The sequence below is a fragment of the Marmota monax genome, unplaced genomic scaffold (assembly GCF_021218885.2).
Source record: "Marmota monax isolate L192 unplaced genomic scaffold, Marmota_monax_Labrador192_F-V1.1 WCK01_AAM20220418_F8-fsc00009, whole genome shotgun sequence".
NCBI lineage: Eukaryota > Metazoa > Chordata > Mammalia > Rodentia > Sciuridae > Marmota > Marmota monax.
The window spans coordinates 22,447,410-22,460,002 of NW_026694710.1; the positions used below are offsets into that span (position 1 = coordinate 22,447,410).

Genomic DNA, 12,593 nt, shown 5'->3' on the forward strand with positions numbered 1-12,593 from the left:
GTGACTCCCATGCTTTGTTGACACATCTTCAGTCTACTGTTCCCTCTCAGGGCACAGAAGGACTGGCCGAGACAGGACCCCACAGTCTCTTCTGCCCCTTCCCTCCGGGCTCTGCAAGTGGGGAGGGGGGAGCAGTGTGGGGATTTATTTTCCTTCTTACATAAATTACCATAGAGGGAAAAGGTGTCTCAAATAAAATTTTATAAGCTATTCTTTAAGTTTAGGACTTGATTTTAGATTTACAGAAAAAATATGAAAATCATAGAAAGTTTCTAGAAAACCCTCCCCAGTTTCCCTGATTATTAACATATTTACATTAGTGTGGTACATTTGTCCAAACCAATGAACCAATGACCATCTATTAGTAAATGAGTTCACACTTTATTTCATTCAGTTTCCATAGTTTTTATTCAAGATACCACATTATTCCAATAGGTTTTGCTGTTGAAAAATGTCAAAAAATGAATCCTGAGATAATTCTTGATATAATTTTTCAAAAATTCTAAATCAGAGTCAAAAAAAAGTAAATAATAATATAATAATAAGAAAATGAAATTGAAGAAGACCTATGCCACCGCTTCATGAGATCATGAATCTGAGAGGGGCTTTCTATATGATATTCCCTAGATCTATTCTACCAGTGATAAAATGGGACATAGAGACAGCTGGGCTCTTGCTAGGTTTCATTGCTGAGCAGGGAGGGAGTCGGGGATGGAGCTCTTGGTGGGTGTCACTAAGCACTCTCCATTTACTTGGTAATTTCCAGCATTATCAATCCTGCCATCGGAGGCGAAGACAGAAAATTCCCACACTGACTCTCTTGCAGCTTGGATAAGGCGTGGCTTCCTTCAGTGATACTTGGCTGTGGAAATGAACAGTGTGAGGCGGTGGCAGTTGGGGTGCCACTGGGACATCTGGCACCTCTCATTCCCGGGTAAGAGCCCCCTGAGGGGCTCTCAGAGTGTGACTGCACTCTGGCCCTGAGTACACTTGGCATTGTCAAGTTCCCTCCAGTAAGTCATTTTCTGAGTAACTTCTGAGAGGGTTCTATTGATTTGAACTAAATATGCTGACCAACATAACTGGAATTCCCAGAAACCCTTTCCATGATTAATTTCTATTGCCACTGCACAATTGGTCTCTACAAACATTGATTAGTATAGAAATGATGAGAGTTTTGAGTGTTTTCTCCTGAACACCCGTGGGATCATCGGCATCATTGTGCCATGGTACTCTGAAGGGCCTTAAAGCCAGAGAGAGAGAGAGAGAGTATTTGCTACATCCCCCAGCTCAAGCAAGCCAGATGACCTTGTTATGACCATCCATCCATTGGGGACAAAGAAAATGCCTGACAGCAGATCTTAAGCAAAACCCTGGTCTCATCCATCCAGATATTTGGGAAATTTTTGAGCAGGAATGTCCAGAGGTCTAGAGTCTAGGAAGGTGAGTCAGTAGGCTCAAAGCACTAGGTCAAAACTAGTTATATCCATTTCTACAAGAAATGCCGTTGGGATTTTGATTGGCATTGCATTAAACCTATAGAGAACTTTTGGTAATATCGCCATTTTGATGATGTTAGTTCTGCCTATCCATGAACAGGGTATATTTTTCCATCTTCTAAGATCTTCTTCTACTTCTCTTTTTAGGGTTTTGTAGTTTTCATTATATAAATCTTTCACCTCTCTTGTTAGGTTGAGGATTTTCTTGTAGAAATGGATAAAGCAATCATGAAATTCATATGGAAAAATAAAAGACCCAGAATAGCAAAAGCAATTCTAAGCAGGAAGTGTGAATCAGGCGGTATAGCGATACCAGACTTAAAACTATATTACAGAGCAATAGTAACAAAAACAGCATGGTACTGGTACCAAAACAGGAGGGTGGACCAATGGTACAGAATAGAGGACACAGAGACTAATCCACAAAGCTACAACTATCTTATATTTGATAAAGGAGCTAAAAGCATGCAATGGAGGGAGGATAGCATCTTCAACAAATGGTGCTGGGAAAACTGGAAATCCATATGCAACAAAATGAAACTGAATCCCCTCCTCTCGCCATGCACAAAAGTTAACTCAAAGTGGATCAAGGAGCTAGATATCAAATCAGAGACTCTGCGTCTGATAGAAGAAAAAGTTGGCTCCGATCTACATATTGTAGGGTCGGGCTCCAAATTCCTTAATAGGACACCCATAGCACAAAAGTTGATAACAAAAATCAACAAATGGGACTTACTTAAACTGAAAAGTTTTCTCTCAGCAAGAGAAACAATAAAAGAGGTAAATAGGGAGCCTACATCATGGGAACAAATTTTTACTCCTCACACTTCAGATAGAGCCCTAATATCCAGAGTATACAAAGAACTCAAAAAATTAAACAATAAGAAAACAAATAACCCAATCAACAAATGGGCCAAAGACCTGAACAGACACTTCTCAGAGGAGGACATACAATCAATCAACAAGTACATGAAAAAATGCTCACCATCTCTAGCAGTCAGAGAAATGCAAATCAAAACCACCCTAAGATACCATCTCACTCCAGTAAGATTGGCAGCCATTATGAAGTCAAACAACAACAAGTGCTGGAGAGGATGTGGGGAAAAGGGTACTCTTGTACATTGCTGGTGGGACTGCAAACTGGTGCGGCCAATCTGGAAAACAGTATGGAGACTCCTGGGAAAGCTGGGAATGGAACCACCATTTGACCCAGCTATTGCCCTTCTTGGACTTTTCCCTGAAGACCTTAAAAGAGCATACTACAGGGATACTGCTACATCGATGTTCATAGCAGCACAATTCACAATTGCTAGACTGTGGAACCAACCCAGATGCCCTTCAATAGATGAATGGATAAAAAAAATGTGGCATTTATACACCATGGAGTATTACGCAGCACTAAAAAATGACAAAATCATAGAATTTGCAGGGAAATGGATGGCACTAGAGCAGATTATGCTTAGTGAAGCTAGCCAATCCCTAAAAAACAAATACCAAATGTCTTCTTTGATATAATGAGAGCAACTAAGAACAGAGCAGGGAGGAAGAGCAGGAAGGAAAGATTAACATTAAACAGATACATGAGGTGGGATGGAAAGGGAGAGAAAAGGGAAATTGCATGGTAATGGAGGGAGACCCTCATTGTTATACAAAATTACATATAAGAGGTTGTGAGGGGAATGGGAAAATAAACAAGGAGAGATATGAATTACAGTGGATGGGGCAGAGAGAGAAGATGGGAGGGGAGGGAGGGGGGATGGTAGAGGATAGGAAAGGTAGCAGAATACAACAGTTACTAATATGGCATTATGTAAAAATGTGGATGTGTAACCGATGTGATTCTGCAATCTGTATTTGGGGTAAAATTGGGAGTTCATAACCAACTTGAATCTAATGTATGAAATATGATATGTGAAGAGCTTTATAATGTTTTGAACAACCAATAAAAAAAAATTTAAAAAAAAAAAAAAAAAAAAACTAGTTGTATTATTTGGGGGAAGTTGGTCACAAGTTGGGGTCCTTTATGGGCTTCCTGTGTAGGATGTAGGTTCCTGGTCAAGGTCAGGAAAGGTGGGTTGGGGCGGGTCTCTGCAGGTAGTAGTAACCTCAGGGCATCTCTGCTCTTCCACGATGGGACTCTCCTTCCTGTCCTCCATGGCTCCTGCCTGCCCCGTCCCTGGTCAGTGTCACTGTTTGCACCCTTCCCTTTCAGTCCCCCCTGCCTTATCATATCACTAACTTGCAAGTCCTTGTTTCTTGCTCAAATCATGACAAAAACCTTACTTTAGGAATATTTGTGGGTTTTTTAATTTAAATATTTGCTACTTTGAAATTAATTTTCCTGTAAAAAGTGACCCTGAGTTTTTTCTACTAGTGGTTTTCTAGTTGTCTCAAAATTTATTGAATACAGCATGTTTCTCCACTAATTTTAATGCCTCCTACATCCTATCATAATCTCCAATATGTTCTTGTCTCCAAGTTGGATTTTTCTTTCATTTATTGTTGTGCCAATTATAAGAGTAATAGGCTTGATAAGCCTAGGACAAGCCTATTGTAAAAGTAGGCTTATGATGTTTTAATTTGTGAAATTAAAGCTTTGTTTTTTGCTTCTCCATTTTGGAGTTGTCTTCCCTTTTGTGGTGTATTCATTTTTCAAGGTGAACTTTAGAAAAAAAGATGCAAATTTAAAAAACTATTGGGACTTTGACAGAAGTGCATTGAATTTGTACATTAAGTATGAGCCAATCGCCAGTTTCCCAATACTGAGCCTTTGCTCATCTCAAACCAGATAAGTGACTTCAGCCCCTCATTCTTTCATTCACATATGTAGGCTCCTTAAGTTTCATCATAAAAATCCTATGTATTTCTATTAAGTGGGTATATATCTTTTTATGTACTTGTATTAACACTATTGCTATTGTGAATGGAATTTTTTGTTCCATTTGCCTTTACTTGTCACTATGATAAAGTTATTGTACTTGGTATGTTTTTATCTGCTAAATTTATGGAACTTTAATATTGCATACAGTAGTGATCCAATGGATCTTGTTAAGTTTCCCCAAAATATAATCAGAACACATTCCTGACATTATCATTTTCTACCTCTGTTAAAATTTGAACTTAAAAAATAAAGAAAATATAAAAGTCAAGTCTGCTGATTATGATAACATGAAAACAGAAACTAAAATTTGAAATTTAAATTTAATTTTTGTTAGCTTTTACTAAGAACTGTGATAAAAAATAAGAAAGGAAAAGAAAGATACTTTTATAGTAGAACAATGGGCAGGGGATGCAGGCACAGAATTTCCAAAACATGGAATCATGGGTAGGAACTAGAAGAGAAGCCAGAGGTGATGAGAAATGGAGGAAGATGTGTGTCTTCAAGCCTGTCAAAGCAGGATCGACTAGAAATTCTGTGAGCATGAGAGGAAGATGGCATACAATGCAATCAGAAATAGAAACGGAGTGACTTTCTTTCTGAGGAGAGTCTAGTGATAATATGCGAAATTCATGCAGTGTACCTCTTCTGCCCAGCAATTCTCTTCAACTAATTTTGCTTACAACCTATTCAGGAATGTGTATAATAACACATGCTCTATGGATGTGCAACACGTTTTTTGGTTTTTTTTAATAACAGCCCCAAATTAAATGTCCATCCTTAAGGAATTGGTTAAATTATTGATAGTACGTGCATACAGCAGAATATTCTAGGACCATTTTAATAATAGTGTGCAGCAGTGTTATCCAAATATAAAAGCATTCTGAACGTTTTATGCAGCAATAAAGTAGCAGTATATTTATTGTAATCCTATTTCTGTGAAGTTATTTCTTTATTTATATGTGCATATAACTTTCCTAAGCTACCATCCCTGCTTAAAATCAATTTAATGTGTCTTCACTAGAAAAAGGATTCCAACTCTTCATTCTGTCCCTCGACTTCCTGCCGTGGCTGCCCTGCCCACATCTTCCTGCCCCTGCAGTCTCAGGTCAAGAATGGCCCCTGCCTCATGGTGCCACTATGCTGGTGTCTCAGAGCTGAGGACACACCAAGCCCTTCTCACTTCAGTGTCTCTTACGGCTCTTCCCTCTGCCTGAGCAGCCTTCCTTTAGGTCTCAATGAAAGGATCATCCTTTACCCAAGACTTTGGTCACCCTGAGTAAGTGTCCCCCGTCTTTGTGGGCAACAATTTTGGCTCCCTGCACATCCGTTGTTACAACTTTTAATCATTTATATTTTCATTGTTTGCTTGTTTTCTATCCATCTCTGCGACTATACAGGAGACACAGTGAACCCAAGGACCATAAAATTCTTCATTCAATATTGCCTGGCTTGTATCAGAACATAAATAACTATTGTTAAATACTATGCATAAAGATATTTTCTGAAAGGTTAATGCTCATCTCCTGGCCTTGATAATTTTGACTTAATTTCCTTTTTTTAACCTTTATTTTATTTATTTATTTTTTATGTGGTGCTGAGGATCGAACCCAGTGTCTCACACACGCCACAACCTCAGCCCTGATTTAATTTCTTTCCATATATATTTCTATACTGATATTATGATCATTACATTTCATATTTATAATTTTAAAGATATCTTCTCACTTGTTTACCTGTTTACTAATATATATATATATATATATATATATATATATATATACACAAACATGTATATACACAAATGTATATGTGTATACATATTAACATATATACAAACATGTATATACATTACTATAGCATGTATATATATTAATATATATTAATAAGTAGGTCAATATATGAATCACACATATATATATATATATATATATATATATATATAATATATACACACATACATATCAGGGATCTTCAGATAAACAGAGCCAATAAGATATATTTAGATATGTATAAATAGAAAGATTATGAGAGATTGACTCATATGTTTTTGTTGGTCAAGAAGTCCCATGATCAGCTGTCTGCAGCTGGAGGTTGAAGAAAGTTGGTAGTGTAGTTCTGATTCAAGTGCAAAGGCTTAAGAACAAGGGGATCCAATGGTGTTAAGTTCTGATCTCATTTCAAGGACCCAAGAATGAGGAGCACCAAGAGGAGTGAGCAAGATTGCTAATTCACCTACCTGTCCTTGGCATTTTGTTGCTCAATGAATTGGATACAAACTGTTTAGGGTAGTCATATATATATATATATATATATATATATATATATATATATAGAGAGAGAGAGAGAGAGAGAGAGAAAGGCAGAGATAGAAAGAGATAGAGAGCATGTATATGTGCATGTGTGCGTGTCTCTTGTTCTAAAATGTCCCTCTGATGACCATTCTCCATTGCTTACTACAGTGGCTCACAGAATTTTAAATCCCAGAGCATGACATTCAAGACTTTTACAAAGCTGCTTCAATGCAATATTCCTTTTAAGTCTTACTTTCTCCAGGTGCCTGCAGCCTGCTGGCTCACCTGAGCTTCAGCCACAGTGGAAGCTTCCCATCCTGAATGCTGCCTTGAGCCTCTCCTCCTTTGATCTGTTGCTAGTAGCCTATCTTCTTATGGCATGCTTGTTCTGCCTTCTATGCCTGCTGAACTCTTGGTTTATTCTTTTCAGTAAGGTGACATATGGTCCTATACAAAGTCATTTCTTGGTTATCTGATAGCCAATTCTACCCCTATAGGGAGAACTTGGAGTGGGAAAATTGCCATGCCTGACCTTGATTCTGCCATTTAGATAATGGCAAGTAGGCATTATATTAATATTGTCTTTTACTTGGTTAAGTTAGAAATCAATTTCACAAAAAGAATGCTCTAGTTATTTTTGTTTAATAATAAAACTTCCACCAATCAGTGGGATAAAATAACAAACCGTGTTCTATTATCATCCACTCTTTGGGGTCACTTCAGGAAGGATGCAGGTGAGCAATTCTGGCCTAGCAACATTCATGTCATTGTAGTCAGACAGGAGGTAGAACTGGAATAGTGAAAGAACTGTCAGTCATCTCACTCTCTTCCTTTAATCTCCAAGCCTCTCCAGGTGGTCTCAGCACACAGAATAGATTGGGCTTTCCCACAACATGGGAGCATCAGAGCAATCCTGCTGCTTGCATGGCAGCTCAGGAGTCCAGAGTTAAAATTCCCAGCCACCACAATGATGCTCCACCATTTTTCATCATCCAGCCTCAGAAATCAGGAAGGCCACCTCTGCTGCATTCTGTTCAGTAAAAATGACCCACTAAATCCAGCCCAGATGTCAAGGGGAGTGGCCCTAAACCCTACCTTTCGGTGGGAAGACTGTCAAACAACTAGTGGAGATATTCTACAGTTACCATTGATTGTCTTTCATTCCATACCTACATCCCCAAAGATCTAGGTATTTCACACATTGAAATGAACAACAATTAATTCAAGAACTATACTCTCAACCCTGACTAAATGCATCCTCTGTGCAAACACTTTTTCAGCCTGTTAAGAAGGAAGCAAGCATAAGTAAAAAAATCTCTGGAAGTGATAAGAAGGCAACTTTGATGTTGACAATTCACAACAGACATGGAAGTTGCTAATTTCTGTTTTTATCAGTAGCTGTGCTCCCCAACTCTAAATGTACAGGACTTCTGAGTTAAGGCTCTAGGAAATTCTACTCAGGTGAATATATTGATGTAGCGTCCCAAATGCACACCATAGATCTTACAGTGGGCAGGACTTTAGATTTTTTTCTGAGTCCACATGTGTCCACTGCTCATGTTCCCATTTCTTATATCAGAGACGGGGCTCACAGCCAGCTAAAGAGCAAATACGAAGCTATTGCTGCAGATATAGAAGAACACATATTGAGCTATAGATTCAGCCAAATCTGAAGGTCCAGAATGGGAAAAAAAAGAGCATAAAGACCAGAGGGGTAAAAAAATGAGAGCATTGAATTTGACTAAGGGAGGATTTAAGGAACAGGATGAGTTCCCTAATTATATTTGTCTTAATCCATTTGGACTGCTTCAACAAAATACCACAAAAAGGTATTTCTCACAGTTCTAGAGGCTGGGAAGCCTAAATCAGGGAACTGACAGATTTGTTGTCTGCTGAGGGCTTACTTCCTCGTCTGTAGATGGTACCTTCATGCAGAGTCCTAACATGATGTAAAGGCATCTCTTAGAAGGGCCTTCATAAGGGCAGAGCCCTTCTGACCTAATTGCCTCCCAAAACTCTGCCTCCTAATATCATCTAATTAGCGCTAAGTTTTCAACATGTATATTTTAAAAGGAAAGAAATACTGAAATCATAGCAACTGTTAAAATACACATGCATGGATCTGTGTGTGTACTTGTTTAGAGAACTGTCCTACAGAAGTGGAATTACGCACAGTATTTGCTGAACTCTTGTCTATGTGAGGCTCTCCACCTGACTCAGGGTGGCTGCAGAGAGCACACCGCCTGCTGGGTGGCAGAACTTCCTGCCTCTATGGGAGGAGGGCTGAGTGTGGGGACCTGTTGCCCATCAGACACGTCAGCAAGGTACAGTTCATCACGAAAACTGACAGAAGTTATGGGACAGACACAGCCATCGTCCTCTGCATGGACCCCTGCTGCATGCCAGCTTTGCATGGAGGAGGACAGGGGACACGGGCTGCTCAAGAGAAAAGGGATCTTACCAATGTGAAATCAGACAGTGCTGCTTGGAGTTGGAATTATTGTCTAAATTGCTTCAGCTTTGCCAGCAACTATTTGATTATCCGTGTAATTTAGGATCCAAGGCCATTTTATTCTCTTCCAATAAAGTTGACTTAAACTTGTAACCAAATGAGATATGTGTTTATATCTTTCAACCCCCTCCCAAAAATTCAGTAAGTTGAAAATCAATAAAAGAAAGCACTTAGTAGATTTGGAGTCTGGTTTACTTGGTAGAACTAGGGTAATAAAAATCAGTACTTCCCTTGGCCGACCTACTGTGTGTGAGGCATTGTGCATCATGCAATGGCACTTTAGTAATCTTCAGAAGATCTATTGGCAGGAGGTGATCTATTCTGAATTTTGCATTATCAAATGGTCCTTCAAAGAGAGGCAAGTCAGTCTTCCCTAAGTGACCCAATATGGATTATGTAGAAGGTAGGCCTGACTGGTACTTCTTCTTTGCACTGTAACACCACATTTGTCTTTTGGCATCTGACAGAGAAATTTGGCTCACTTCATGTGCATAACGAAAGTAAGTAGATGAATAATGTTTCCTTTGTTCTCTTTTTTAACTTACACAGTGGCATTGCAGAATGGAAAGAATGCCCAGATTTGAGTTCTGGCTCCACCATTGTTTGGCGCCAAGTTCCTGGATAAATATCTCATGTTAGGTTTTTAAGTGGAAATAATAAGCCTTAAACTCTATTTATATGATGAGAGCAGCATGAGATTAAGATAAAACTTTGTACAGGAAAACACATTGGAAACCTTTGACTCCAAACATCTCATGATTGACATACTGCCCTCCATCATAGAATTATCTGTTGCATCCATTTCTGGTTCATAGGTCCCAATGATGGCTTGGCTTTCGATGATGCATTGTGTATTGTAGTATGAAAGACCTGTTGGGAAACCTCTCATGCAGCATTTTGTATTGCCAACTTCACACTCATGAGCTAACTCGAGAGCTGGGTTCATTTGAGGAATTTTTCCAACCTTGAGATGCTCTGGGTTTCAAGGAGTGTGCATTGCCGTGCCTTCTGCTAACTTGAGATGGTGCTTGACCTTCACCCTCTTCATTACAGATGTAGGTCCTGACTCATGGTAGATAATTGTCATGTGGCCGTCTTGACTCTCATGACTGGAAGAGTGAGTCTCTTCATTCATTATTCACCCATTTGTCAACTTTCACTGGGTGACTTTGAATGGGATGTGAAGCACACGTGGAATAACAAAACTTCAAAAATGAAGGAAAACAAGGCCCAAAATTCACATGAGGTGCAATCCCCATAGCAGGCCATAGACATTATAAACAAAGAATGATGGGGAAAAATGCCGGGAGTGATAGGCCCCCTTGGAACCTCCACACGACCTCATGAAGGCAAAGTGGACTAGGATGTGTTTGGCATTACTGGCTATCGAGAGTTCAGGTGGAAGCAGAAAATAATATAAATGCAATCATATCCCTTGAGCCTTACTCAAAGTAAAATTTTGGAAATTAATGTTAGAGAATATATGAAAATGAAACAAACCATAATATAGTATTTTAGTTCATTTGAGCTATTATAACAAAATATCATTAAACAGTGGTTTATAAACAAGAAAAATTTCTGTCTCACAACTCTGGAGGCTGGGAAGCCCAAGAACAAGGAGCCAGAGGCTCCGTGTCTGGTGAGGGCCCTCTTCTGGTTCAAGGATGCTGTCTGCCTGCTTATGATGGAAGGACACATGAGCTCCCTGCAGTCTTTTTCTTTTTCTTTCTTTTTGGTGCTGCTGGGGATTAGAACCCAGGGCCTCGTGCATTCGAGGCAAACACTCTACCAACTGAGCTATATCTCCAGCCCCCTGCAGTTTCTTTCACAGGGACTCTGATACCATTTGTGAAGGATTGATCCCCATGACCTGAATACCTCCCCAAGTCCCCACCTTCTACAGTAAGATTGTGGAGAGGACACGAAATTCAGGTCTTAGCAAATATAACAAAGGATACAAACTGGACGACCTGGTCACTGATGTGAATAGACCTGAAACCCTAATGGCCAATGGCCTGCGAATTATGCTGATCTTAAGATCTGGGAACAAATTCCTACAAAATGTCTTGGAAAGCAACATTTGCGCTGGGCTGTGGCAGCTCCTCTTAAGACTTATTATCGCAATTATGTCAAGAAGGTCATATGGAGAAGCTTTCCTAATAGAGAAGGAGGAGGCTGATGTTCCAAGTAATTAGGTAAAATATTACAAAATACAAATGACTGAAGTGGGGGACTTGTGTTCTCTAGCATCGACTGGTCCTGGTCTATTTCAGTAGCCTTCTATGAACTGAACCACAACAGAAAAAGAACCACAGAAAAAGGTATGCCTTCCACCTCTTCTCCTGACCCAGGACTCTATACTTTATGTTTTTTCCCAAAAATAAAAAAAATTAGAGCAATCCCACTTCAGGGTTCAAAGAAGTTTAAATCACAAAGTCAAAGAGATAGACATCTTCATTGCCCTGTTTACCACAGTATAATTGCTGCCAAGATATGGAATCAACCTAGGTGTCCATTGATGGATGACTAGATAAAGAAATGTGGTAAACATACACAATGGAATACTATTCAGCCTTTAAAAAGAAGGAAATCCTGCTATCTGTGACAAATTGAATGAACCTGGAAGCCATTATGTAAATGAGATGTAAATGAGATAAGACCAGCCCAACAACAACAAACACTGCATCAACTCACATATATGTGGTGTTCCAAGTCAAACTCATAAAATCAGGAAAGAGAGGGTACCATTGGTCAAAGCACATTGAGTTTCCATTGTAAGTTGAGTAGAGAATCTCATGTTTAGCATGGTGACTATAGTTAATAACACTGTTTTCTATACTTGAAATTTGCTAAGAGACTACATCTTCAATATTCTCATCACACACAAGTATAATAACTATGAAAGGTGATGGATGTGGTAGTCAGCTTGATTGTGGTCATCATTTCACAATGGATAGTTATATCAAGGCATCATTTGGTACATCATAAGTATATACAATTTTTATTTGCCAATGGTAATTTAATATAGCAGGAAAACGTTCTTCATGCCAGAAAAGCTTAAGGTGTCCTGGGCAACGCAACGGGGATGGTGCAAATTAGAACATTTGCTGACAATAATGAGAGGGAAGAGAAGCAAGTGCCTTGAGCCAGAAAGTTATTTACTTTATGGTTCCTGGGAAGGAGAGGATCATAACGGGAAGGGGACTATGTTTAGTAGAACAAGCTATGAGCTGAATATAGTTTGTTTCCTCCAAAACTCGTGTTGAAATTTGGTATTCATTGTGGCAGTTTGGGGAGGTGGGCTTTTAGATGGTGATCAGATCCTAGGGGCACCACCTCATAAATGGCTTTATGCAATTCCTGCTGGACTGGACGGGTCACCATGAGATCAGGTTATTAGAGGGAACACG

General features: G+C 39.2%; 1 non-coding gene across 1 annotated transcript; it reads right to left on the reverse strand.

Annotated features, from left to right (window-relative positions):
* Window positions 1-10,916: 10,916 nt before the first annotated feature.
* Window positions 10,917-10,996, reverse strand: Trnas-cga (transfer RNA serine (anticodon CGA)). Its single transcript has one exon. It is a non-coding gene; the product is annotated as a tRNA-Ser (tRNA).
* Between the last annotated feature and the right edge of the window lie 1,597 nt (window positions 10,997-12,593).